The sequence below is a fragment of the Amborella trichopoda genome, chromosome 5 (assembly GCF_054954075.1).
Source record: "Amborella trichopoda isolate Santa Cruz 75 chromosome 5, AtrichopodaSantaCruz75HAP2 v2.0, whole genome shotgun sequence".
Taxonomy (NCBI): Eukaryota; Viridiplantae; Streptophyta; class Magnoliopsida; order Amborellales; family Amborellaceae; genus Amborella; species Amborella trichopoda.
Window position 1 is genome coordinate 20,740,080 of NC_142340.1, and position 7,021 is coordinate 20,747,100.

General features: G+C 34.8%; 1 long non-coding RNA gene across 1 annotated transcript; it reads left to right on the plus strand.

Annotated features, from left to right (window-relative positions):
• The first annotated feature begins 1,489 nt into the window (after positions 1-1,489).
• LOC148782012 (uncharacterized) lies at positions 1,490-4,643 on the plus strand. Its single transcript, XR_016055235.1, has 3 exons — positions 1,490-2,311; positions 3,766-3,823; positions 3,969-4,643. It is a non-coding gene; the product is annotated as an uncharacterized LOC148782012 (long non-coding RNA).
• Positions 4,644-7,021: the final 2,378 nt, after the last annotated feature.

Below are 7,021 nucleotides of genomic sequence, written 5' to 3' on the forward strand. Positions count from 1 at the left end.
TTCTCTCCAATTGTAAATATGTCATCCATTTGTGTGGTTTTTAGTTTAGCAACTAGTCTTGACTTAGAGGTTGAGCAGATGAATGTGAAGACTGCTTTCCTACATGGTGATTTGGAAGAAGAGATTTACATGGAGCAACCAGAGGGTTTCAAGGTGAAAGGAAAAGAGGATTATGTGTGCAAATTGAAGAAAAATATTTATGGCTTGAAATAGGCATCGAGACAGTGGTATAAGAAGTTTGAGTCAATTATGGGGAAGAAAGGATACAAAAAAAACTACTTCTGACCATTGCGCTTTTGTTAAGAAATTATCTGATGATGACTTTATTATTCTTTTTCTTTTTGTAGACGACATATTGATTGTCGGCAAGAATGCTTCGAGGATTGACAGGTTGAAGAAGCAGTTGAGCAAGTCTTTGGCCATGAAAGACTTGGGGCCAGCAAAACAGATTCTTGGCATAAGAATCATTCGAGATAGGTATGCCAAAAAGTTGTGGTTATCACAAGAGACATACATAGAAAAAGTGCTCCAAAGATTCAAGATGGACAAAGCTAAAGTGGTTAGCTCTCCTCTTGCTACTCACTTTAGACTGAGCACCAAGCAGAGCCCTTTTATTGATGAAGAGAAGAAAAACATGGAAAGAGTTCTATTTGCCTCAGGAGTGGGAAGTTTGATATATGACATGGTTTGCACAAGGCCAGACATAGCTCACGCAGTTGGCATAGTTAGCTATTTCCTCTCAAATTCAGGAAGAGAGCATTTGAATGCGGTCAAGTGGATTATGAGGTATCTTTGAGGCACTTCCATTTTGAGATTTTTTTTTGGAAGTGAAAGCCCTTTATTGGTTGACTACACAGATGCAGATATGATCGGGGATGTTGATTCCCGTAAGTTTACTTCGGGTTACTTGATCACTTTCTCAGGTGGAGCCGTAGCTTGGCAATCAAAATTACAAAAATGTATTGCACTTTCTACCACTGAGATAGAGTTCATTGTAGCAACAGGAGCTTGTAAAGAGTTGCTTTGGATGAATAGGTTTGTGCAGGAGCTTGGTTTCAAACAAAAGCGGTATGTGTTGTTTTGTAATAGTCAAAGTGTTATCCACCTTAGTCAGAATTCTACTTTTCATGCTAGATCAAAGCATATTGATGTGAGGTATTATTTGACAAGAGATGTTTCAAATTCCAAGTCACTAGAAATTGAGAGAATCCATATTGATCATAATGGCTCTGATATGTTGACGAAGGCTTTACCAAGGGAGAAGCTTGATGTTTGTCATTTGATTACCGGGATGACGAATCCCTATACATAGTCGGGAGGGGGAGATTTGTTGGATTGGGTTTCCCTCCATGTGGAGGATGGCCCAAAGTTCATCATTTTTTTGGGTGAAGCCCATATGGAGTAAATCCTATAGGGAGTAAGGGCATTTCAGTCATTTTACCTGTTATATGTTAAATGAGGGTTTTCCTCATTCGTTTTCAACAAGTGAGATTAGAAGAGAGAGAAGAGGGGAGAGGAGAAAATTTTGGGTTTTTTGAGGCGTTTTGCAGTCATCATCATGAGCTCGATCAGATAGTCATTCGTGGTCCGATCGACCTGAAATTTTGACAGCGGGTTCGCAACACATGGTTCTTCATTCTGAACGGTATGATTGATGTTTGGAGTTCTCTAACTCAGTTTTGCAGAGCCGTCTTTACTGCATCTATTTTGGTGAGATCTCTTCAATTTTTTTCTTTTTTGGAGTTCATCTTGTTTATGATATTTGCCAAGAATCTATTATTCTTGATGATTGGTATTGTTGTATACCTCTAGTTTTAACTAGAGAAGACTCTTGTGTATTCCCATTATTTGGTGATAGTGGAAGCTTTGGGTGCACTACGGTCTCGTGGTTTTAACTCCTCACTTTAGGGAGGTTTTCCACGTAAACATTGGTAGTGTTTATGTGTGTGTTTATGATGCATTTGGTTGCTGCTTTAGGAGCCTAATAATTGCCTTTAATGTGTTTGATATATTGCTATCAACTTGATTACTTCCTATTAAGTTCACTCAAGTGGGGAATAATTTTTTTGTTCCGTTGTGCTTGTTGATTGGGTATCGTGCGGTTTGTTTTTCTCCCCAGTAGATGCTGACTTTACACATTACAAACCGAGTCTCTCTACTTGGGAGACCGATCAAGTTATCGAAGGAGAATTGTGTCTCTTTACTTGAGAGTCAGATCGAGTTGTTGAATCAAGTGGGTTTGAATCAAATTTTCCTCCTCCTAAAAGGCGAAAAGTCAATTTCTTGAGATGATGATGATGAAGAAGAATGTGTAAGTGTTGCTGCTTCTAAAAGATGAGAAGTGTGTTAATTTCCTATTTTGGCTTGGGTTTGCTAGATGAATTATCATTTAGGTTATTATCCTTCAGTTGATCTTTTGATTTTTTTTCCATGTAACAAGATACCTTATGTGGTCTTATTTAATTTTTTCCATTTTCATTCTTTAAATTTTAGTTTTTTTTTAACCTGACCCTGAAAATGAATCTTTCCTCTTTGCATCATATTGAATTTTCGAGGCCTACGAGAAATCTTTCCTCTTTGCATCATATAGAATTTTGAATTTTGAGGCCTACGAGAAAGTAGATTAGTAAAAGTGACCATCAACAATAACTCAATTTATGTTTTGGATGGAAACAGAATACCCTCCCATAGCCATTAATTATGAAAAGCAATTGTTGGCACTTGCAGTTCCTCAACTCAAAATCGATCAAATCGGTGCACTTGTTTTACACATTTCCTTAAAAAAATCAGTGCACTTGTTTTACACATTTCCTTAAATAGATATTCTCTTTAATATGTAGTTTAGTAGTGTTTTTCCTTCAAAAAAAACAAAAAGGGGTAGCAAAATGTAATTTTCGTATGAGATAATTTAGTAGAACCATCGTCAGTGAGCAAGTTGGATGGCAATAAAAAGATTGGATTTCCCTATATATATAAAAAAGGGAAAAGTTTCTATAGAGCCGAGGCTCTAAACAATCAAATTTGAGCCTACATCAAAAATTTCACTAGAAGAGGTTGTTTTGATGCCCAAATATCTTCAAATTGGTCATATCGACATCAAGATGCATGGGCATAAAAAAAAAATGGATTTCAAGTTTTGGAAATAGTGTATTTTATAACGCATTTTTGGACAGTCAATTTTTAAGATTTTCAAGTTTTCATAGATATGTCAATCTACACTATTTTAGAAGCTTTAAAGTTTATAAATAAATATGGAAATATATTTTAAGGCTATCATAAAGATTTTCAATATTAAAACTATATTTATTGACACTATTTGAAGGTAGGCTCTAGTTTGATTGTTTAGAGCCTAGGCTCTATACCAACCACACCCTAAAAAAAAAATACATTTTGCTACTCTCTCTCTCTTTTCTTTTCTTTTATTTTTTTTTTTATTTTTTTTTTAATTTTTTTTTTGTGGTGCTTGAAAACCGAAAGTAGGTATTAAATTGTTAATACGGGATTTAAATCTTGTCGCATTGATTGAATTTTAATTTCTCTAGCTTAATGATTTTTCTGTTTTTTTTTTGGCACAAGTTTGAATTGTGGACTGTTAGGTCACCATTTGGAATAGAGCCTTTTTACAAGGGGGTTAATTCAAATAGTTCCCAAAACGAGGAGCAATTTCAAGTCGCACCTTCCTTTATTTATGTATTAAATCCTTATAAAACAGAATGGCAGGCTTTTTTTCGTTTCTTTTTCTGATATTATTTAGTTATTTTTCAGTCTCGCCTTTCACAACTCCGGATAGCAAGCATATAGGTTATGCTCTTCTCCATAACATGTAACCCTCCTAAATCCTAATCCATCTTCTTCTTTTGTTGTATTATTTTTTATTAAATTTTTTATTCGAGTTGTTTTTTTTTTTCCCCTTATTTAGGGTGTTGGTTAGGATGTTTACTAGTGCTATATTTGTATTTATCATGCAGTGGCCACCTCCTGGACTTCGTTGTAGGAGTTCTACTGATGATTGGTTGAGTGGAAGGCACACATCAAAATCATCGTAAGGAACTCTTGATATATGGTTTGCTACACCTTTTATCGTTTGTTGATTTTTTTTTATAAACTGACATATGATTGAGGTGGTATTAGAGATGTTAACCCTATACTTCTACCTTTTGGTTAGGGCCTGGTGAATTTATCATTTTAATTGATGAGGTCACCAGAATTTTAGGTTTAAGTTATTATGGTGCTGTCCTTTTTTCTCAATTAAAACATGACTGCCAATGAGATTTTGAAGTACTCATGGGATTGCCAATGCAAAACTTTGTTAGCACTGGGGAAATGGTAAATTTATACGCCCTAAGTAAGGAACCGTTCTAGAAGCCATTATGGTGATCAACTTTGTTGGCAGTGGGGAGTGGTGAATCTATAAGCCCTATGTAAGGAAACGTTCTAGAATCCATTATGGTGATCATGAACATTATGTGGCTGCACTTGCCTTTTGTTTGATTGGGGAACTTTTGTTTCCCAATAAATCCCATAAGCTTCATGTTTCCTACATTATTCCAAGTTTTTTATTCCATTTGTTTTAGTGGGCTTTCACAAGCTTAACACAAACAGTTGAATGTAGGAAAACAAATTTCACTGGGCGTATCATTCTTCTATAGGTAATTATAAATATAAGTATTCATGGCCAAAAGACAATCCGTTCTTTGCCTAAATGATAGAAAATATTTAAAAATATATTGAAATAAATTTATTTTTTGGAGTTTTTATATTTTTTTGAATTCTTTTTTAAAAAACCTGAGATTTACCACCAAACTCGAACAAGCTCAGACTGCCCACTAGGCAGGTCCGAGTAACCCCGCTGTGTCCAGGTTAACCCAACCAGTTTTGCGTACTTGGGTTGGGAATACCTATCTTATGGCTCTTGGCATACACACAGGGACAAGTCTTCCCCTTCGATCGCACCGTAATATTGTAAAACGCTCAAATACTTTTAAATGCTCAAATCCTTAGGACTGTACCAACATATAGGTACAATAACATACATATTTCGAACCTCGAAATTGTTACCTCGAAAACCAAACAAAAAAAAAGATGGGTTTACCTGAAGGAGCATCAGACTTCCAATGAGTTCACAGGGTGGCACCAGCATACTAGCTCGGAACCTGGCTTCTTCAACTATATGACCTCAAATTTCAAGAGAGGATGATATGGATATGCACGGGTTGCGGCCCCATGCGTACATTCTCGTTCTCGTTCTCACCCGTTCAAAATTTTGAATAAAATCAAATATTTAGTTGGCACTTCGTTTGGTGGAAAAAATCTTCGTGCAGTGTCTAAAAATTTGTTGCTGCCCCTAGTTGTGAAATTTAAAGCTCCAAGATTGTATATCAAGTACACCTCTAATGGACGGTCCAAATAATATACTACAAAATACATTATTTTTTAGACTTGGCACCTACAAAATTTCAGATCATTATGATTTGTAAGAAAATATTAAAATTCAAACATTATCAGACAGTTGTAACCATGTGGTAAACTTTGAACGGTGATAAAATTGTAGATGAAGTACGATAGAACTTAACCTATAGGTGTTTTGTAGTGTTTTCCTATATATATATATATATATATATATATATATATATATAAAGTATTCCCAACACCTGTAGACGAAAATAAATAGTGATTTCACTTATCCTCATTACTGTCCAAATTTCATAGCGTGGTCACAATTGTCAGGTAGTATTTTATTTTTTATTTTTTTCTACAAATCGGAATGACCTGAAATTTGGAGAGTATGTACATCTTATAGAGACGCATCTAATAAAAATATAAAAAAAATTATCCGTAAAAATAACTTTGACCAAAATACTGCTGAAACTTTTCGGGGGTATTTTGGTTAATGTTTTCATGTAAAATATTTTTTATATATATTTGAAAGATTCCCCTATTTTTGATGAATACACGCTCTAAATTTCAAGTCATTCTGATTTGTAGAAAAAAAATGAAAAATAAAACACTATCGAACAATCGTAACAGCGCGATAAACTTTGGACGATGATGGGGTAGGCGAAATCACTGTTCATTTTCGCCTATAGGCGTTGCCTAGTGTTTTCCAGATATATATATATATATATATATAAAACAAACATTTCATAAAAGATTTATGCAATATTACTCTTTCAAACAAAATGAAAAAAGAAAGATACTTGTTTGTTATAACTGCGGGAAGGTAGGTCATTATAAAAATAAATGCAGAGTTAAAAAGAAAATCAATGCACTCGAAATTGACGAAAATATCAAAAAACAATTGTTTGATATTCTCTTAGTGAATAGATATGATTCTGATAGTTGTTCTAACTCTAATGAAGAAATTTCAATTGGAGAAATAAATGATGAGGATATGATCCTCACTAGCTCTGATTCTGATTCAGATGATGATAATCTTGGAAATGCCTACCAATGTAATTTTTACAAGGCTATCATTGATATGAATGGTTTAAACCTAAATACTCTTACAAAAGAAGAAAGTTTAATCATAGCCCCCTAAATGGTGATGACTGTGTAGGGATCAGTTTTCCTCCAATGAACTAAAATAAATTCTTAAGCAGGGACGGTACGATTCCAAATCTACCCAAGACACGTGTCCCTAAAACCACCAACAAAATACAAGGGTATTACAGCCACCGACATATTACTATAACTACCGACAAACTTTCTACTGTAGCAAGAATACATGGCACCTTCCACTATGCAAATGGAATCTTACTATAGCTACCGACAAACTTTCTACTGTAGCAAGAATACGTGGCACATTTCCACTATGCAAATGAAATCTTACTTTTTCAAAAGGTGTCGGTACATTATTAAAGAGGTCGGTGCGGATTTCAAACCATTTCAAATCCGGCTACATCCCATTTATAAAAGGAGGAAGCCACATACCTTGAGAGCAAGTTGAGTAGTGGAGTGCAAGTCTGAGTGTTTGAGTGCTTGTCTAAGTAAGAGTTAAAGTGTTGTAAGTTTGAGTATGAGA